This window comes from Vanacampus margaritifer, chromosome 19 (assembly GCF_051991255.1).
Source record: "Vanacampus margaritifer isolate UIUO_Vmar chromosome 19, RoL_Vmar_1.0, whole genome shotgun sequence".
Taxonomy (NCBI): domain Eukaryota; kingdom Metazoa; phylum Chordata; class Actinopteri; order Syngnathiformes; family Syngnathidae; genus Vanacampus; species Vanacampus margaritifer.
The window spans coordinates 14,457,405-14,479,207 of record NC_135450.1 but is presented as its reverse complement, the minus strand read 5'-3'; the positions used below and the strand labels follow the sequence as shown (position 1 = coordinate 14,479,207).

Genomic DNA, 21,803 nt, shown 5'->3' with positions numbered 1-21,803 from the left:
GGAATCACATATGATAGCTCACTGAATATAAGACATAGCTAAGAGTCTTTAGTGTTTGTATAACATGTCTCATAAGCACTCACCACAATGGAAACGACAAGTAGAAGTTTGCAACTGCAATGTGCTAATATGAGCTCACAGGAGCTAATAGTTAGCATAGCTTCTTTGCTTTGTTCTTCTACGCGATTCTTTCTTCTTCTATGTATTTTCCAGCTGTCTGGTTGCCTGTGGCACCACGCTGCCTCTCATAGGTGGCACAGTTTCACCTCATTTTGTTATTAAAAATCAGATATGATGTGAAAAATTGGTATGTGGGTACCCTGCTTTTACCAAGATCATAGTTTAAACGAAATGTGTTCTTTTTTTTCTCAAATCTAAACGGTGTTCCACGTACAGTAAATGCTGTAGTTACATGTTTATCCAGAGAGAGGCGCTGTTGCATTCAGTGTCATTTCAGTATTAAATCGTTTCCATTCCTTTTTACTTTTGAGTTGCTTTTAGCTTCTTCTTCTTCTTTAAATCAACCTCTAGCATCCCCTATCTATGCATAATTCAAAAATGAAACACAATTTATCCATTTGTCATCACAGGTCACGTGATCAACAGTTAATCAACAGTTAAATTAATCTTGAGCTCATTTTTTTTTTAACCCACAAGTTTTGTACAAGTTTAAAATCTCCTTTATCAATATTTTGACATAAACTTAGCCAACTTTCCTTTGCCCTGTGTGTGCATGTGCGAGTGTGTGTGCGCGCACACACAGTTTGTGTCAGGTTCCTCTGCCTTCTAGTCCCCGGTGGGCAGAATAATGTTGCCAGATTAGCATAGCATTAGCATGTAATTTCCATGTCATTATCCCAGTAGCACCATACAGCTGTATGCATGCATGTGAGTGAACTTTGCATCAGATCAACTGTTTCCCTTCATCTGTAGCACGCACGCACACACACACACACACACACACAAACGACACGGCTCCTTCAATGTCACAAACCCCATCTTTGTCCTCCACACATGTTAACACATACTCATTCTCAATAATCCGTCCGCCATTCCTAATCCCGTTTAACAGAATATATTTAACAATGGTACATTTTTAGGTTGACTTGACTCATTTGGCAGTGTAGAATGTCTTGTCTAGCTAGATATAATTTATGGACCTTGACTTTGAAATAGAAAAAAAAAATTGAATACTGAGATGTGTTTCTGTAGATTTTGAGGTGTACCTAATGACTTGGCCAGTGAGTGAAGTCATATCGCAGCCTTCCAATCCATTGAACCATTGGTTAAATGATGACTTAACATGCGTTGCACATGTTACATGCATTTTGAGCCATTTTGGCTGCGATCCTTGCTCTTCAACATCGGCCATTTTCTGGGTGGGTGTGGGGGGGGGTCTGCAGCTGCTAGAATGAACCCGTTTAGTGAGTGGCCTGTTTGGGGTCGCACCCTTGTTTACAAGAGGGAGCCAGAGCTGATGGTTTTAAAATGGCGTCCAGATGGTGACAAAGGCTTGATTGCGGCAGGGCTTCAAAGTCCCGCCCACTCCTGCTGTCCAGCGACTTTATCTGCATCTCTCGATGTGCTCACTCTCTGCTGTTTAACTCACGCATCAGGTAGACTATAGATTGAACCGTCATTTATCACGCGGATACGTTTCAGATCCACCCTGCAATTGATGAGATGCGAAACGCCATAGATGAGCTGACGGGAATTTGCATAAATGTTACAGCAGTTTTAATACGCATGGAGCTGCAACATACACAAACAGCATTCATAAAATAAAATAAAATAAAATAAAAATCTACTTTTGAATGAATGAATTATGAAAATACTTGTGGAACACAGCCAACACAACTGAGTAGGTGCGATACTTAACAACCTCCATTTTTGTTCGCACTCCAGCTATATATATATATATATATATATATATATATATGTATATATATATATATATATATATATATATATATATATATATATATATATATATATATATATATATATTTTTTTTTTTACAGTGTTATTTAATGGGTATTTTTTTTTACAGTATACTTGCCGCAATAACCTTATATGTGGGAAAGGGGAGCCACAAATCACATTACACTTTTCAGCCATTTAGTAGAATTTACTCATCAACTGCTGTCCGCCACAACTCACACCCAGACGCTCACACGCAGACTCACGAGGCACCTTAATTAGAAAGCCTGTACCGGAGGAAATCCAGTTGCAACGCAGCAGACAGACACGTCCACGTCAAAATGAAGCAGTAATAAATTTTATAATAATGCGTATGTTTGTGGAGGCTGAGGTCAAGTCGTATTTTACAATTTTAAAAATGTGCAGAATTTCACAAGTTACTTCATGTTAAAGATTAGATAGCTCTTAATATGAAAAGAGCTGTCACCAATGTCTTACAAATGCAATTATGCCATCTAGTGGCAGAAAAATGACCTAAACACAAATCAATATCACACTCTTTTTTTTACAGCACATATTTTTAATTTAAACTCAATTTTATGAATTATTATGAAATTGCTTTATCAATGACTAAAAGATGCAGCCATGTTTCTATTTAACTTTTTTCTGCTTTTATGTTAAGAGTATGAAAACTTAAAAAAAAAAAAAGTACATTATATTGTACATTTAGAACGGATTTAATGTTCGCGATCAATTGTGAGTTAACTATTGAAGTCATGTGATTAATTACGATAAAAAAAATGTAATTGCCTGACACCCCTAGTTGAAATCTAATTAGAAAGTATTTTAAAAGTGTGTGGGAGAAGCTAAACATGATTATATTACAGAGTTTCTTGAGTGATTTCCACATTGTCGTTGTTGGAAATCACTCTGTATTAAATGTAAAACACGACTGGAAAGAACTATAGCCCCATCTGGTGGACTTTTAAGGAATTTAACGGCAGGTTATGACTGAAAGGAGAAGTTGGCAGCATCATCAGCTTGTGTGATCGCATCCGAGTGAAACCCGATTAGGGTTCGCACCTTAGCGAGTTGTCATGGCGTGAAAGTGGCGTAAAGTGTCCACCAGCTTGTCGTAGAACACCAGCATGAGCTTTTTCGCCGCGTGTTGCACATTCTGCCTTCTTGCCATTCCGCCCGTGCCTGCAGATGTTAATAATGCCCGCGGCGGTGCTGGTGGCTGCTGGCCGAGCTCCAGCGCACTGGCCCCGAGGAGGGAAGTTGCCAGAGGAGAGAGCACAAACAAGCGAAACACCGGCAGGAGAGAGAGGCGACGAAGGAGCGTGAGGGGCAGTCGCTGTGTAATTAGTAGCAGGTTTTTAGCAGCCCCCCCTGCTTCACTTTAATTAAAAGCTGAAAGAGGAGACGGTGGAAACAAGGCAACAAGAGTGAAAAAGGGATTTTTTTTTTTTTTTGCACCGATTTCATTCCGGCCTTGCCAAGGGGCAGATGTGCAGTCGCGGCGCCTTGGAGTGAAGCCTGATAGCTGCGAGCTTTTTCCACTTGGCAAAATTCACCCGCTGTTTATTCATTTAAAAGTGGAGCAGGAGTGAATCATCCAATCTGAAAGTATTTAGCCACACCTCTTAATCAATGACTCAATCTAGGCCTCTTGGTTTCCGAGCATCCATTTTCGATGGCACTTGTCATCGTTAGGCTCGCTAGCGAACTCTTGCTGATTATGAGCAGAAGACGAGGACAACCTGGATTAACCACAGCGCTAGTGAGAGACATATGATAAATTCAAAGAATACTTGCAAAAGTATGTTTTCAAATGAGTTGAAAGCATGTGGGAGGAGCAAAACAATATGTACAGTATAATTTTTTTTTTTAAATCTATTACGTCCTCCATGCTAACCAGCTGAAGGCTAACTGGAGAGCACGGGTGGTGCCCGCAGACATCAGAAGTTAAAAGTTCTGGATTTTTCATAATTACTTTTTATTTCGTTTTGAGTTTGGTTTTTAAAATTCAGTTAGTTCGAATTACTTTTCAGAGCAAGTTTTCCGTTTTTTATTAGTTTTAGTGTGTATATATATATATATATATATATATATATATGTATATACTGTATGTATATATGTATATATGTATATATGTATATATATATACAGTATATATGTATATATATATATATGTATATATATATATATATGTATATATATGTATATATATGTATATATATATATATATGTATATACTGTATGTATATATGTATATATGTATATATGTATATATATATACAGTATATATGTATATATATATATATATATATATGTATATATGTATATATATATATATATATGTATATATATGTATGTATATATATATGTATATATATATGTATATATATATATGTATTCGAGTGCATGACTAAAAGAAACTACAATTCTTTAAGAACTGAATTTTCTTCTCTAGATACAGATACAGAAATAAATTAACCTTTAAAATGGACATTTAAAATGATATTAATTGTTAAATAAAAAATATTTTCGCTATAGTTAACTTAGTATTACTTTGTTTTATAAACATAAGAAAAAAGTTCCTGTACCAGTAACTTAAAAAAAATAATTTAAAAAAACTAGTGTAAGTCATAGGTCAGCATTGTAGCGCCAAATACACCTAGCAGGTGAAACAATGATGATTTACACCCAAATCATTTAGAAGTTTGTATACACCTGGTAGCCCTTTGCCATTTTCAGTACCCAATACTCAATTTCAGAAAGAGCGGTAACCCCTGACGACTTGATTTGCATAACGGTACGGGAAACTACTATGTGAATGGTAGACACACATACAAAAAAAAAATCCTGGCACTTTTGTGCCAGCGTCAATGTCTTTCGCTCTTGACCGATCACTCCCCTTGTTGTCATAACGACGAGGACGATGAGTGTCAACGAAGGTGATGATGAAGATTGAGACGTTTTTATTGTGTCTGATAGTAGTGATGAATCAGCGGCATCGGCCGCGGTGCTGATGGAGAATTCTTTGTCTTCAATAACCTCCGGCTTTGGATCCATATTGCTGAGCAAGCTCCTTCTCCTCCTCCACCACAAACTCACTTGTTCTTGTCTTGTTGCTCGGCCTTGTCGGTTCCTCCCCGCGGTACCGTCTTCGGCCACACGATGGCAGCACCACTGGCTGGGTTGCAGTTGCCACGCTGATGCTCTTGAGACTGCTTGTGGGATGATTGATTCACAGAATAATGATAACTTGGCAGTGAATCATGGCAGACATGATTTAGGTTAGCGTTCCCTGGAAGTCATTAGTCTCGTTACTTGATGAATGAAAGTCGGATGGCCACGCTGTGCCCTGTAGCTCCAGTTTTGATCACGTTTCCGTCAAGGCAAATAGGGTTCGATTTACCACTCACTTAATCGGAATGGACAGTCCTGATGTTGCTTTTGTTTATAATGTGTACAGATAGCATCAATTACGTAAACAGTGTGACCTCATAGCAACATGACATGCACGTAAGCCACCAATTAATTTAACAAGAACACTGAGGTCAACGGTGGAGGACGTCGGCCATTTTGTGTGTTTTTTTTCCCCAATCAATCTGACACATTGACAGTAGGAAAGAATCCATCTATGATTTTAGGAGTGACTTCCAGCTGTTTCCGTGACTGCAATTACAGTAAAAAAATAACTCAACTAGTGCAACGCTGGTCAGATAATAACCGTTTTTATCATTTCAGTACTTTTAGAGCCGGAGGTGGCAGGAAATAAGGTGGCGGTGGCCATCTTTTAATAGAATTTGTGTAGAATTTAGGGATGCCCCAATGCCACTTTTTTCAGACCAAGTACGAGCATAAAGTCATTGGCCTGTCAGTAGATCATAAAAATGTGTTTTATTTTAATAAAATGTTTTTTTACAATTTTATTGAGCATGGATTAAGTTTGACTTAAAAATATACTACTCATTTTTATCTTCAATCCCAATTATGTACACCACTTTGTTACAGCTGCGGTTGTTCGTTAAAGTGCCCTATAAATCAAGGTGAGTTTGAGTGTTCTGTTTTTATACACACTGTGCTGCTTCTGTTGTACACGCCTTGGCCTCCGGGGGGCAGTGTGGTGCATGCATGCAGGTAACACGCGTAGATTTGATGGAAAGGCCTGAAGTGAGTCGTGGCTGCGCTTCACTAATTAATATAACTCGTTTTTCACAAGTAGGAAGACTATATGCCAGGTATCGGTATCGGGTCGATATCCGGCCTTATTTCAAGGTATTGGTTTTACGATAAGGACCGACAAATAAGAAATTAGAAAATTGCGATTAATTGAATGATTTTTTTTTAAAAATGCTATATTAAAATGATCGGTTATTGTTTTGGGGGGAAATTTTATTCATCAAAAGTAGGGATGGCGTGACTATGGCGTGTCAATTCCAGCCTTACTTTAAAGGTGGGGTCTGAAGGAATTTACCTTACCTTACCTTAAGTTTTCACTCGGAAATAAACACTTCATAAACACTGGATGTATACACATGAAATCCTTCTCAATCAATACCTCTGGACTTGTGTTAATGTGTGGTGGATGAGGACGCCTTCAAAAAAAAAAAAAATTATCCACTGCACATTCTCATCCTCCTCTTTTTTTTTTAAATCAGTGAATTACTTGCATAATCTAAAATGGGGGGAAAAAAGACCCAAATAGTTTGACATGAACAAAAATCCTTTTTTTTTCTTTTTCTTTTTCTTTTTTTTTTCTGGAGAGCTCAGTATTGTTCATTCGGTAATTTTACCGATTTGACATGTCATCATCATTGCTCTCCTTTTTTTAAATTTTTTATATATATTTTTTTGTATGAGTGTGTGAACAAAAATTCTGAATGTCATACGCAAACATTTATGAAACGCTTTACCTTAATGCATGTAGTTATGTTTATTGCTCAAACACAACCTGTGCTACTTTGAACGTAACCATCCGCTGTCAGCTAAAGGATCGTTTGCGGTCCAAATCAATAGTGTGATTAATCTGCGTTAATACTTGATTAATGCGACAATTTTTTTGTGATTAATTAATTACTTAATGCTTTATCTTTGACTATTATATGCACAACTGAACACATTTTTTATAGCTAACTTCACTTTCGTAGAGTTTGGTGTACAGTATACTGTGAAATTAAATATATATATATATATATATATATATATATATATATATATATAGCACCCATCCCTGTGTGAAATCTTCACAGCTGCATAATGCGACTTTTCCTGGCCGCGTTCCAAGCGCAGGTACGAGCACTGCTGCTGAGTGCCACCTTTCTACCTCCTTCTCTATTACAGATTTTTTTTTTCTCTCTCTCTTGATTTGACATGTCATCTGTATGAAAGGTCTTTGCGATTAAAAGGAAGTGACACTTGGTCAGGTAGGAGGAAACCGATCCGGGGTGGGTGGGGGGGGGGGGGTCTCCTGCGGAAAAGAAGGTTGGCAGTTGAGTGGTGGGTTGGGGGTGGCGCTCGGCTGCCAAAAGCAGCCACTTGGGGGAGAGTGAGGAGTGAGGAGATAAGGAGACAGCCATAGAGCGACAGCTAGCAGCCAGCCAGCAGAAAGACACTGATACCCTTCACCCCCCCCCACCCTCTCCCCCCCCCACCACCTCATCCATCTCCTCTGCACCTCTTCCTCCCTCCACTCCCAGTCATCTTTCCTCCTCCTTTGTGCCGCGTCTCACCGGAGCTGGGCTTGAGTGGCAGGCCGTCACACATCAGCTAGCAGCGAAAGCTCGCTTCATGCGTGTGTGCGTGCGTGCGTGCGTGTGTGTGCGTGTGCGCACTAGCCCATGCAGGGAGACCTGCCAGCCCAGAGCCAACAGATCGAGGGGTAAGAGTCTAAGTGGGTTTATCAGTGCTGCTGAGAGGCAACACACACACACACACACACGTCGCACAAAAACAGAAAGTGAAGAAACAACGGCAAAAAAAAAAAAAAAAAAAAGCTTCAAATTTGACGCGCGCGCGCACACACTCCGCTCACGCAGCGAAAGAAAGGGGAATTAGAGCAAAGCAAAGCAAACCTGCCAGCGTGAAAGCGCCTTACTGCCTGCCTGCTAGCAAGAGATGTGACCGGATTCTTAAGCAGAGTGAGAGTGAGAGCGCCGCTGCGCACGCACACGCTCGCTCGCACTCTCACGCACGCACACGCGCGCACTCATATCTCAAGGTTCAGACGAAGGCTGGTGTCTCATTGCTCGCAGGCCCCGTCGAGGCGGCGATCATCGGGCTTGTTTGCATGCCTTCTTACGGCGCGTGCGTGTGATTTCCCAGGGCGTCGCATCACTACTTTGATCACATGTATTGACCTTTTAGGTTAAATCTGTGTGACAGAGGAAGGAGCTAATGCGGGAATTGGATGCCGGGGCGCAGCCGGCCCAGTGTGTGCAGGTCCTTTCAGTTAGATTGAATTGACGTATTTGTGGAAGGAATGGATGAAATGACTTTTGACAACGGGGGGATATGTTTCCCTGTCTTCTCCGGCGACCAGTCCTCTTCAAACTCCCACCATTTTGATTGCATACGCAGAAGTATCAGCTCGACTGTATCGACCGATGAGAATCGATTCAACTTTATGGAGCGCAACCGCAGATAAAACAAAGTGCTGTACATTTATAAAACGGAACGTAAAACACAAATAATAATCAAATATGACATGACATCATTTGCGTTGCGTTCAGCAGCTGTCGTGAGTTCGTCTTGTGGCGAGTAAGCTCACGTTCTCTTATCGCCTCGCCATATTTTCTCCGTGACACATTCTCGGCATGATACAGACAAGAAGTCTGGTTGTTGGTCTTGGACTATAAAGGAGAATGAAAATCACTTAATTTTCCACATAATTTACTATAAAATGTATAAACAAGGAAAGCCTTATTTTGTGTTTTTCTATGTGAACGCAAATGTTCTACTTTTCAAGCCAACATTAAGCCTTAATATTTTACAACAGATTGTTTGTTAAATCCTTTTGGCTCACATTTAAACGCTTGAAATACATTTTCATACAAATCTTATAGTGTACATGTACAAGTTTACTGATGAGTATTTTCTAAATTTGAGTTTTAGAAAAAAATCGCAAAAGTAGATTAATCGGTATCGAATCGTGATACAGATCGAATCGCCAGGCAATTCACACCCTTACTCCTTCTCTTGTCTGTTTCTGCCAATTGTGTTATCTTGACAAGAATACAAGCCATTATCATTGTTTCCAACTACACCCCCCCCCCCTTCCTCTCTCCCATCTATGTTATGTGTACACAATTCAGATGTAAAGGCTAATTAAGATGCGTGCATACGCGCGAACCTTCTCCCGCCTCGCCGTGGCCGCGCAATATCTCTTTGCGGGCCTAATTACGTCTTTAAGTGTGTAATTAGGGGGCCAACGTAATTGGCGGTTTGCACACACGACACGCTCGCGGTTGGGAAACACAAATCACGCTTGACACCAACCACGCTAACGCGGCCGTTTAGCCGCCGCGACGACAGGTAGCGCGCTCGGCTAACAAACAGAAACAAAATAGAATGGAACTGTCCTACGCGTTTAAGATCTTTTTTTTTTAAATCTTTATTTCAGGTCACATTGTGAATTTAATGTCATTCTCGTCATAAAGAAACAAATGAATCGATTTATAAAATTAATCAATAGGCCTTTTGATTAGAAATTCCCCAAATCCTTCAGATTTCATATGTTCTGTTGTCCTCTGTAATAGCAGACGGATTATCTTTGTGTTGACTCAAGATCAAATATTTGCTTTTACTTAGCAAAAATGATTGAGATTTTGCCTATTTTCTCAAATAAATCAATCATAATTAATGAATATTTTCCGTCTTTAATAATACATGAATGGAAATTTAAACATTTTATTTTATGAATTGAGTAATCGACAAAATAGTCAACAGATTGCTCGTTTATTATAATAATACTTATTATGCACAAGTTTTTGTTGACTAACGATGTAGTGTAAGTATCCTTTAACAGATAACACAAAAGTGTACGTGAGCTGCATTATTTTAGTGCTTAAATTCCAGTAAATATCTTCATTTGAAGAACACATTTCTATGGGATGAACGTATATGAGAGAAACACAAGTACGGATCTCAATACCATCAATACAAACGTCTGTGCCGATATTATCCACACTTGGATCGACCCGCCCACATCTACGATCTTGTCCCAGGCGCCATCGTTCGCTATTCCCTAATTCTGTCAATTCTGACAATTGTCATTTGATCATTTCATTGTTATTATCACACACAAGCGCAAGATCGCGAAGCGGAAGAAAGTAAGAGATTGACGGTGTTGCCTGGCGTCTGCTGAAGGCTTGTTTGTTCTCAGCAAATGACACGTGTTGCTGAAGAGGAAATGATCTGCTTGGCCCCCCTCCTTGGCATCAAGAGTACCGCACTCAGCTAACCCCCCCCCCCCCCCCCCCCCGCCCCACCACACACACATGCTCGCACCCTCCTTCATCTTCTCAGCTCCGGCACATCCATCGCTCGTCTGTCAAGGCGGGAGCGCAGCCAATCCATCACGGCTCGAGACGCCAAATACGGCCGTCGTGTTTGTGTATCAAAGTGTAGATGTGGCGCGTGCGCGCGCGCGCACACACACACACACACACACACACACACACATGCATGAGGGTCCATTTGAGCCTCTCTCTCCCTGCGTCCTCACCTTTGATAAACACTTGAGCTGTGTGATGTCATCGTGGTGCATTGGCTCTGCTTCTGATGAAATATCACATTATGAAGTGAAGGGGGGGCTTCACACACACACACACACACACACACACACACACACACACACACACCTAATCCAAGTGTTAACGCAGTGGGCTAAAAATTCCCCCGTGGAGTCATTATGATGTCGTAGTAACAACAAGCCAGCCTTACTGATGGCGTGTTGTTTTATTTACATGACGCCCGTTGATGTGGCCTCCGTTCGGTATTATTTACTTTTTTTTAATGAATGAAAAAAAGAAGCTCTTTGGATTTATGAGGGCCATTTTCACGCTTGTTACCGCAAGAAATATGAGTGTCGATAAGCGGGTATTAAACAAGGGGCGCAATGGTGGCGCCAACACACAAACGGTGGCTGTGTTTCGTTATCTCTGCTTGTTGTCGTAAAATCAAATCCAAAGGTCGTGATTTATTTGCTTTTCATACGCTGGATCCAAAGTGAATTCCACCAACAATTCGGATTTGAGGGGGAAATTTTGCTTATTCCAAAATGGATGCTAACACATAGACGTGCTAATGGTTAGCATTGCTAGTTTTGGTAACGGATTTTTAAGCAACCTGACACATTCTCGTTTTTGCCTTATTTAAGCACAAAACGTTTTCTAATGCAGCTCCACAATTAATGTCAATTTGGAGTATAAATGATTCGTAACGATATCCAGACATCACAATACGATAAATATCACGATATTGTGTGGAAGGGTGGCGATATTTAAAAAGAAGTCACGATACTGTGTAAAAACTCATGATATTTCAAAATAAAAAAATAATGAATGAAAAAAAGCTAATATTGAAAAAAAATCACAATATTGTGTTTTTCAACATAATAACAGCAGTGACGGGAGAAATCGGCTTGGCCATATCATTGTCATGTGCTCCTATTGGCTCAGCGGTGCAAAGCATTATGGTCTATGTAGTTCACAATGTTGTGCTTGGCTGCAGCGGGCCAAAAGTATTTTATTTATTTTTTTACTCAGATGTTTATAAAATATAAAATATAAGTCATAACTGCTGCAGTGGCCAAAACATTCCTAATTAAAATTAAACTAAACACCAGAGAGTGCCAGAATGGCACAAATGGAATAAATACAACCTCGCTTTTTTTTTATTCTTTTTTTTTATAGTGACATGACGTAGCTATTGTGGCAACTTTAATATTGCGATATCACGATATTGCCGTTATCCTTACACACATAAATGATGTGTCGGAGTACCCGCAAAGCACGGACGCCACTGAAACGTCATTTTGTTTTGAATGTTTTCAAATAGCCAAAGTCGCCTTTCTCATGTCAAGTCTTTTAAGAGCGAGGGGCCGCAGTGACCCGCTCAACAAACCCACGCAGGCGCCGTGGAGCGCAAAAGCAATCTCAGTATTGATGGTTGGTGTTTTCATAAAAATCAATGGTGCTTGCCTTGTGTCAGGTGGGGTCGACTCTCCAATTCAATTTCCTCTTGGGATGGAGCCACACGGCCAGGGGTTCGGCCGCTCTCTGTGTGTGTGCGTGTGTGATGTACAGTATGTCACACTGTATGTCCTCGGGTCCCGTCCCATTGCAGCTTGTCTGTGGCCACCTGCTACGGCCTAACCTTGAATTTATGCACTCGCTGGGCGCTTCAGTTGGAACGTCGGCACCATCCGGATGGGATGCGATGCTAGAACTGTGTCCAATAATTATTAATACAAAGATAATGTTGTTAACCTTTTATTGACATGCTCTGATATTTTGATCCTTGCATGGGGTTAAAAAGAAAATACTGCTGTAAAATTTTCTGGCTGCCCTCCTGGATACCTGGTATCGGTATTCGCCCATCCTTATACACTCTAAAAACAGTTGAATAAAAATAACCCAAAAAGTTGGGTCAAATTAAATTAACAACGCACAAAACAATTACAAAAACTGGGTTATTTTGTGGGTTATACGTTTCTGATATTTAGCCCCAAAAGTTGGGTCAAGTTAAATTAATAAGCCACAAATCAAGCCAATTTTGGGGTTGTTTTGTGGGTTATTCATTCGAGACCCAACTTTTTAGGGTAGTTGAACAACCCAATTGAGTTGGGTCAAAAATGAACCAACCCAACTTTTTGAAGTGTTTAACCCTAATCGTTAGGTCAAATTAAATTAACAACCCACAAAAATGTTTATGTTTTATAGGTTTAAATAAACCAATCAATCAAAAGTCAACCCAATTTTGGGGTTGTTTTGTGGGTTATTCGTTTGAGACCCAACTTTTTGGGTTAGTTAAATAACCCAATTGAATTGGGTCCAAATTAACCGACCCAACTTTTTGAGGTATTTAATCCTAATCGTTGGATTAAATTAAATTAACAACCCACAAATCAACCCAATTATTGGGTTGTTTTTTGGGCTATTAATTTGAACCAACTTGAACAATTTAATTGGGTCAAAAATGAACTGAACCAACATCTTGAGGTATTTAGCCCCAAATGTTGGATCAAATTAAGTTAATAATCCATAAATAAATCCAATTTTTGGGGTTATTCATCTGACCTTGGTTTGGTTTGTGGGTTATTCATTTGGCCCAACGTTTTGGGTTAATTGAACAACCCAAAATGTTGAGTCGGTCAGTTTTGGACCCAATTTCAAACTGTATTTGATTTTCTTTGATTGGGCAGGTGCATCGAAAAATGTTGGCGCTGTGTTTTTCAGATTTTGTTTGTTGCATGATCTCTCCAGCACGAGTGACAGCTCGCAGTTCTGCGGTTTTGTCTCCACGAGTATTTTTAGCACATATTACCATTCACAAATCCATAAGTGGTTTGTCCCTTCTAAACGGTTCCTGCGCTCAAGTGTTATTGATGAGCCGGCAGGAGCTCCGGCACATCGGCGCGAGGGCGTAAAAGTGTCGTAAAGCGCGTTGAGTGACGAGCAAATTGCCGCATAAATACAGAGCGTTTACCGTTTTATCTTCATTTGGAATGCATTGGAAGCTTTTTAGTGGCGGGTGAAGGCGGTTCCTTCCCCCCCCCCAACCATTTGCACTGTTGGACTAGTGAGCTGCAGCGTGCAATTCTCCCGGGCTCTGCACATAGAAAATACATCAGAGATGAAATATAGGCTTCCAGTGGGATGCTGAGGAACCCTCCACACAGACATTCATACACAGGCGGGGGGGCTTTAAAAGCAGAGCTTCTCGTGATAGGAACCAGGCCGAGAGAGAGATGGGGAAACCCTGCAGTGCAGATGATTGAACCTTCAACGTCTTAACCATATATATAGCTGGATATACCTTGACATATTTATAGTAGTGTCCTAGCTTTCTCTCTCGATTCTCTTCACAGCAGTCATCTTCACATTGTCAAATAAATAGGAAATACCAGGATGGGTGTTTAGATGTTACTTTCATTTCATTTAGATTTATATTCAGATGGTATGGAAGATTTGATCCTTTCTTTTTTCAGACAATAAATCAGCAGTAGATTATCGCTATCGCGTGGGATATTCACCAGGCCGGACCACGAATAGCGAAAATACGCAAATATTTGATGCCCATTGAAATGCATTGGAAGGGAGAAAAAAATATTTTAAAAAATATTTTAAAAAATTAATAAAATTTAACCCCAAAAAATCATCACAAAACGCTGATAAACATTCAGTGTATGTTTTCGAAAATTCAAATTTCTAGAACTGAAGGAAAAAAATATATTGGGGAAAAAAAATCGTGAATATGTGGGTAAGATTTTGAATGAATTTTTCCATAAGAAATGGAACTCACCGTTCGTCATCATCATTTCTTTCAAATAAAGTATAACTAACATTTGGCTTTTCCAATTTAAAAATTGCATTTTATTGCATTGCAATGTCGATTTGAATTCAATTAACTCGTTTGCTCCCAAAAACGTTCTATTTTAAGTATTGCCATCGTCCCAAAAAACATAATTTATGTTTTTTTTTTATGCTGGAGCATACAGAAGACTTTTTGCAGCCTCCGACCTGAAGAGGATGGTTAAAGCAATGGTAGTTATTACAAAAAAACGTCCAGCAGGTGGCAGCAGAGTATAAGAGATCAACCAGGGCTATGTTGCAAAAAAGTTCTTTACCCCAATGTTTTAAACAATAATGATGAAAACTTAGCTATATTCTAATGCTAGTTGCTGCAAAACAGAAACAGATACAAATATACTTTTTTTTTCTCCTGATCTAATCTTTCTTTTGAGAGGTTCCATGTTTTTATAGCAATAGAACACAATATTCTGTGGGCCCTGCAATATCAGTCAAAATCCAGTAAAACAGCCGGGAGTGAAGGGGGTTGCTTCAGTGAAAATTTAAAAAGAACACTGTAGTTTTCTGTCGCTCTTCCTTTTCTGAAAGTAGGGGGAAAGATCCAAAAAGGAAGTATAAACAAGTCAGGATGCCCCCCCCCCCCACACCCCCATCTTGCCATTTTTCCCACATTGTTTCCTGGCTGATCCCAGCCATCTGCCTGTGGATATGAATGTTGGCGGAATGTGTCGACACGCTGCGGAAGGGGGAAATGAAAATGAAATGAGCCGAGCCCGTCACCCCCTCCCCTCCCCTCCCCACCCCCTCCCATCTCCATCTCTCTCTCTCTCTCTCTCTCTCGCTTACTTTCTCTCTCACTGCTGATCCTCACACGCTCCATCCTCTCCTCAATCTCATCACCTCCTCCCTCGCTCACTCCTTCCTTCGCCTCTGTATCATCCTCATCCCCCCCCCCCCCTCTCGGGTAATCAGTGTGCTCCCTCATTCCGCGGCGCACAGAGACACATTGATCTGGCAGCACGCACTCACCCGTCGGCTGGCGCATGCCTACACACACACACACACACACACATACGCCGCCGCTGTCTTCTCACACGCATTAACACACACGCATTGATTTGGCCCACGGGTCAAGTTCAATAGGAACAGCCTTTTTTTTTCTTTCTCCATCCTCCCTATATTACTCCCCCTTTTTCAATCCACACACACAATATAGACAATTGGGGAATTGACAAATCACTTTCTGCTTTATCGTGTGCCCGCTTATTTATTTGCTCTGGCACATCAGAACACTTATTTTCCACACAAACAAGTGCAATCAAAAAGGATGAAAAGTACAAAATACTACACGCATCCTGCAGCGCCAAAGAAGGGTGGTGGGTTTGATTTTTGGGGGGGGGGGGGGGGTTATGCACCGACAGACAGAAAATCAAAGCACTGGAGACACACAAGCCAAAGCATGCTGGGATTGCTTAGGAAAGGGAATCCCACTTGAGTGAGCCCCCCCCCCCCCACACACTCCCCCCCACCCCCCTCCCCACACACACACACCCAACCCTTCCATTTCTCGGTAATTTTCTGCTTTTTTATGATGCTGGAGTAATTTATCCCTACGAGAGGCAAAGGAGACAGACACGGCTAGCAAAAAAGTGGGGGAGGGAGGGGAGTCGCACATTTGGCACCACACTCTGATTTAGCCAAGCAAATTTAATTTTGTTTGCTTTATGCGAGGAAGAGAGAGAAGAAGAGAAAAGCTCGCAAGGGCTTGTGTTGATTTCCACCGGCGGCAGAAGCTGCGCTAATGGGAGTTAGTGCCGCCTTCTACCGGGCTACGCCGCTCGCCGAATTAGCCTCATGCATATATTTAACGCCGACCTGCCGCACAAATTAGCCTGGCGGTACATGTAGCCTAGCACCTCTCCAGTGAGACTTTTGAGATCTGAGCCGCAAATTAATTGGCTAGGTTCGGCTATGAGAAGTGTGCGAGCGTGTTTTTCCGGATTTTGGTCCTGTCACATTCACAATGCCCTGAGGCACTATGATGTCATTTTCAAGTGGCAAGATGGCCGCCGATTTGGATAAAAAAAAAACAGGTGGATTTTGCTGCTTAATTCATATCCTGCAAACGCACATAGAACATATTATTAAGGAAGCATTTTTACACGACTTAGCCTTGAAGCTAAGTTGAGTGCTAAAACTGACTAAATCGTACCTTTGAAGACTTGAACATCCCCAGATATTTAAAAAGAAAACATTCCAAAGAATTACACACGTTGCCGTTTCCCCTCGCTGTACAGCCGCATTGATCGGCTATCGGTAATTGTTACCTGTTCTCGTAAAATCCATGCGAGCGCTCCTGTCAATGTTCCATTAGAGTGTGAAACAGTCGATCATGTCCGTCGCTTTTATCGCTTAAGCGAGTGCAGACGCAACAATTAGTTTGTTTGGCTGATTATCTTCAACCTTTTTTTTTTTTAACACCGCGTCCCTCGCACGCCTCATTGTCAGACAAAAGTAGCGCTGCCGTAAAATGTTTTTGGAGTTTTTTTTTATTGCAGAGAGATTTTATCATCTGATGTGGGTGTGAGAGTTGTCAGCTGTATTTTTATTTTATTTTTTTGTCCAGTTCAAAAGTCAAATTAAACAGATTAGCATTCACTCGTGTTGGAAGTTACGAAATGAAGAGATTAGATTGTTGAGGAGGAATACTTTAATTTAGGTTTGAAATGTTGTTAGTCTTTCAGGTGTTTAAAGGGGATGTCAACGTAAAACATTTTTGCACAATAATATGTTATGTGTGACCTCACTAGTCTAAACATGACATTTTGATTAATATTACATTTGTGGAAATATGAGTTAAGCAGCAAAATCCAGCTGTTTTTATCCATCTCAGGGGGCGGCCATTTTGCCACTTGCTGTCGACTGAAGATGACATCACAGTTGCTCAATGCTCTGGCAAGGACCAATCACAGCTCAGCTGTTTTCTCAAGTTGAGCTGAGTGGCAAAATGGCCGCCTTCTGACATTTATATTCATATTCTACCAATGCAATAAGAACAAAAATACCGTATTTAGGCTTATCGTCGATATTTTTGGGAGGGGTTGACTTCCCCTTTAAATATTTTATGATTCTACTCAATTTTGATTATTATAAGTTAGAGCTAACAAAATTCTATCATGTCTAAAAAATTGTCAGCTTAAATATTTTTTTATATAGAAATTAGGTAGAAGTGTTAAAGGGATACAAATGAGTCAAGTATCCCTTTAAATAAATCTGTGTAATGCTCTGTCAACTTTTTGAATGAAACCACTAAAATAAATGTTTTTTTTTTTTGTTTGTTTTTTACCATTTTCAAAATTGATTGAGATGATGCCAAAAAGTTGGAAGCATCGGAAAAACAACTTCCGTATTTTGTTCCTACAAAGTTGGCCATAAGTTATCCAAACTATTTCAAATGAACGATTTGAAAGGGGGTCCGGGCCAAGCCCTGATTGATTCATTAATTGATTACGGCGTGCGTCTCAGTCGTGGTGTCCATACGGTGCGTACGTCGCAACAGGAAAGCCAATCGGCGCTGGAGCGTATCGACTCCATGCGTGTCCATTTTGCATGGCAGCATGCAGATTTATCTGCCGCAGAGGCCAACGGTGCAGACTTGCGTATGGACATGTATGGAGATTTACTCGTGTTTTAACCCCGGGGTTAGCCATCAGTATTGATCGCAACAGACTTAGCCTGATTTTAATCCCCGCTCAGCCCGGGACTATCGATCGAGGGCGCCACGCTTTCAAGTAGGTTTAACGACTTACCTGCACCCCACCCCCCTCCCCCCTCCCCCCCGTCGGAGACGAACCCTCCAAAACAGAAGCGACGCAAGACCGCGCAATTTGGCACGCCCATGCCCCGTCACGTCAAATACGGCTGGCGCGCATCGACTGTCTTTCTTATTTTTCTTGCCTGTGTGTGACATTATAAAGCCGAGGATGACTAAAAAAAAAAAAAAAAAAACACCTGCTGGCGAATTACGGGCGCTCATCCAAGAGCTGGAGAATCTCCCTTTATGTCTTTACGGCTCGTCTGAAGACACTTGCGTGATGCAACGCCTTATAGGAGGGCCGTGGGGACCGCAGGAGGGGATTTATAGGCCGGTCACCCTTGATTGGTGCGACATGGAGGATGGAGGACGCGCGCGCGTGTGCGTGTGTGTTTATGTGCGTGCGCGTGTGCTTTGATGTTTCTCCTCCATTTGTCCTCCCAGAAGCAGATCCAAGCGAAGGGGGAAATAAATAGGCGAAAGAGTAAATCAATGCTAAAGAGAACCAAACTAACCTCAAGGCTAACTGAGCACCTTCTTCCCCCCCCCACCCCCGCCCTCGTCCATTCCACTAACGCTCCGCCCCCGCCCCCCACGTAGAAAATAAAGGAAACCCCCCCCCCGTCTTTTACGTAGGATATAAATCTGTGGTATAAGAGGCTAAGCATGCTCGCTTCAAGCTATTTGTCACTCGCAGGAAGGGCTGAACGATGAATCGGATTCAAAATTGACATTGCGATGTAATAAAATGCAGTATTTATTTGTTTATGTAGCGCTACGATAAGAAGTGCAGTCGGCAAGTTAGCATCTACAGCTAACTGTTGTTTGCATTATTGTTGTAATCTGACTTACGACTTCACTTGCTTGGTAGAATTTTGTGAAATAGTTGTTGTGGGCACTTAAAAGACTGAAATTCATATTCATAAATCTGATAAATTATTGTTACACATAACAGATGAATTGAGTCCTTGTTAAAAAATAAATACATTTGGTAAGAGGACCCTGAAAAAAATAATTGCATATTCAATCATGATATTGAGAGACCAAAAAATAGCCATTAGATTATTTTTCAAAATGAGTCAGCCGTACTTCCATGTGAAGTTTACTGTAAAGGGAACATATTAAAAAATACACAATTAAATGAGAAAAAAAATGCTAAAAAGACTAAGTAAGATGCTATTATCTGTCTCCATGTTTGTTTCGCTGTATGTGTTTTAATATCTTTGGCTATTAAAATTGCAACGATCTATGCTAACGTTAGCGTTGCTAACGTTAATGGTGTTTTTGCTTTGTTTGTTAGCCTTAAGCTAAGCATACTTTTTTATGTGGTTGTGTTAAATACACAAAATTCACTTGCTTTTTTTTGTTTAGTTTGACTTCCGCTGGCACCTTGAAGCCTGTTTTGCGTTGAATATCCTGAAAATTCCATTTGCCAAAAAAGTGATGCTTAGAGTTGAATTAATTGCCTTCACGACCAGCACACGCCGCTCGTATCTCGAGTTTGTGCTCGCACGTCAAAGCAAAAAAAAAAAAAAAAAAAAAAGGTTAAGATCGCGTCGGGACTGTCGTTGGCATGTCTTGCAAAACCATCATCGCGTATGAATTTGTGACCTCAGAAGCCAAACTTAACATTGGGGCCGTTCGGGGGGTGGGGGGGGGGGGTGGGCGGGTTCACAGATGGAGCCAAACGCTGGCGGTTTGGGGCACGGCGACGAGTGTGTGTAGATTGAGATTACAGGGGCGGGGGGGGGGGGGGTTGCGCTCACGGCCCAAGGCCCTTCGGTGTGTTTTCCATTCAACCTTAAATCCTCTAAGACCTCCTCATCTCTTCTGAGTGCGGCACGCTGAGATGTGATCTAATGCCGAGTGCCACATGAGAGTGTGAGTGTGTGTGAGACGTGACTCCTTGATGAGACCCCTGCTGCTGTGTGTACGTGTGTGTGCGCTTGCACAATTAAGAGTAACCAAGGCGTGTGTGTGTGTGTGTGTGTGTGTGTCCATTGGGCTTCATCCCTGAAGGGTTGTTTGGGGTTTTCTGCACTTTTGGGGAGATTGAGGTAGGGTGGGGTGGGGGTCATAGAGGGGGGGGGGGGTCTCTGAGTTTTGCATTCAGATGTAATTAGCAGCCACAAAGGCCTGGTTAAAGCTGGAATCCTCCAAGCTGCACTCTGGCTTTGATTGTGTAGGCCAGCTGTGGAGGAATGGCCATTATCTCCATGTGTCCAGCAGCATAAAAGAACCCCCAACACACACCATACATACTACACACACACACACACACACACACACACACCTTGCTCCAGTTAGACCAACATTCAGGTTCCCACAGGGGGAGGGACACGAGCCGGTCACACAAAAAAAAAAACGCAAAAGCTCCCAAAATGGTGATTTCTTACAGTCGGAGATCCGACACAAAACCCCTGTGAAATTCTCTTGGAAATAAGCCACGCACGGCTTTTTAGTCCAATCGGCAAAGTAGTTTTTGTTCTATTTGGTGTGCATTTAATCATAGACGTCCGACAAACAATTCGGGGACACTTAGGCCCATTAGTCCTGTGCAGAAATTGAATCTTCCCTGCAATTGGGGCCATTTAATTAGTGTTAATTTAACGCTCAGATTCTCCATCATTAAGCTTGTCTTGGACTCACAACAGGCAGAGACGGCGGGTGTGTGTGTGTGTGTGTGTGTGTGTGTGCGCGCGGTGTTTTGACAGCACAGCCAGTCCTTTGACTCGAATTAACGGCGACCTCTTCGGCGTGTAAGAAGCAGGATTCGCATCGTTTATGCGTTATTAAGTCCCCTAATTGGGCAGCCAGTAGTTTGCATATTAGTCTATTAGGCTAATATGTTTTGCTCCTCTCGGCTGCACGGCCCCCGCAAGAGCCCCCGGCGACACATTTGGTGATTCTGGGAATTACGCTGTAATCGTAAAGCAGTGTTCTTTTGATCCCCCACAATTCTGCACTCGCCTCCATTTTGATTGAACACGTTTATTAATTAGCCTTTCCCGCGTTAGTCCTCGTTTTGCATCTGCGTGAGCTAAGTTTTATTGCTGTTGACGCGTGTAGATGACTAAATGTGAACACTTGAAGGTTAAACATGACATTTATTATTTCGTCCTTCGGGGTTCGTTTAACCTCTTCGTATCTGTTGAAGACCAATTCACGACTACAAGTCATCATGTTTTTCTCGCGAACTATTTAAAATCCAACTGACCACAATGATTGTTTGTTTACATTGTTCACATCACCAATGGCTGCCAATGATAGTGTTTCCCACACCATGTTAATACTTGGGCGGGCCACCCAAGTAAACTGGTCACCACCCAAGAAGTTTTCAAGAATTTATTTTTTATTTTTTTAATAAAAATAAATTTAAAAAAATAAAAATAAATTTAAAAAAATAAAAATAAATAAATAAATATATATATATATATATATATATATATTCCGATTAAACTATTTTTTCATTGCAGGTGAGCTGTAATTGGTCGTTGTCTGAGCCCTGAGCATTTGTGATGTCATCT

The 21,803-nt window shown here is 41.2% G+C and overlaps 1 long non-coding RNA gene across 1 annotated transcript in view; it reads left to right on the top strand.

The window, feature by feature from the left end:
* The window catches only part of LOC144039914 (uncharacterized), a 49,407-nt gene that overhangs the window by 9,553 nt on the left and 18,051 nt on the right, over positions 1-21,803 (top strand). The window lies entirely within an intron of this gene.